Source organism: Trachypithecus francoisi, unplaced genomic scaffold (genome assembly GCF_009764315.1).
Source record: "Trachypithecus francoisi isolate TF-2019V2 unplaced genomic scaffold, Tfra_2.0 Contig01451, whole genome shotgun sequence".
NCBI lineage: Eukaryota > Metazoa > Chordata > Mammalia > Primates > Cercopithecidae > Trachypithecus > Trachypithecus francoisi.
The window spans coordinates 5,799,724-5,800,668 of NW_022681432.1; the positions used below are offsets into that span (position 1 = coordinate 5,799,724).

The 945-nt window shown below is 36.7% G+C and overlaps 1 pseudogene; it reads left to right on the forward strand.

The window, feature by feature from the left end:
* Positions 1-293: 293 nt before the first annotated feature.
* LOC117096150 lies at positions 294-676 on the forward strand (annotated as a pseudogene).
* The last annotated feature ends 269 nt before the right edge of the window (positions 677-945 follow it).

Sequence of the window (945 nt, forward strand, 5' to 3'; positions counted from 1 at the left end):
AAAAAAAAAAAAAAGAAATAGGAGACGTATCACATAACTAAAATAGAAATTAAGGTAAATTCTGGAGAGGATGAAGAATAAAGGAATTCTTACATACTGTTGGTGTGTATATAAAGGTATATGTAAATTGTGTTATGTAAATAAGTACAGACACTATGGAAAACAGTATGGAGGTTCCCCAAAAACTAAAAATTAAACCACCATATGATCCAGCAATCGCACTACTGGATATATATCCAAAGGAAAGAAAATTATGTGGAAGTGATATTGGGCTTTTTGTCTCCGCTACTGCTATGGCACCTGTGAAAAAACTTGTGAAGGGGGGCAAACAAAAGAAGCAGGTTCTGAAATTCACTCTTGATTGCACCTACCCCGTAAAAGATGGAATCATGGATGCTGCCAATTTTGAGCAGTTTTTGCAAGAAAGGATCAAAGTGATCGGCAAAGCTGAGAACCTTGGTAAGGGGTGGTGACCATCGAAAGGAGCAAGAGCAAGATTGCTGTAACATCAGAGGTGCCTTTTTCAAAAAGGTATTTGAAATATCTTACTAAAAAATATTTGAAGAATAATAAACTACGTGATTGGTTGCACGCAGTTGCTAACAGCAAAGAGAGTTATGAATTCCGTTACTTCCAAATTAACCAGGATGAAGAAGAGGAGGAAGACGAAGATTAAATTTCATTTATCTGGAATATTTTGTATGAGCTCTTGGAAAAAATTTGGGAACCAAAATGGTGGTTATCCTTGTATCTCTGCAGTGTGGATTGAACAGAAAATTGAATATCATAGTCAAAGGGCTTCCTTTGGGCCGCCAGTCACTTATTATACCGTGACTTTTTTTTTTTTTTTTTTTTTCTGCTTGAAAATTTCAATTATCCTGGTAATACCAGAGTAGAAGAGGGTGACTTTACGGAAATGACAGCCATTGGGCAGGCAGATGGGGG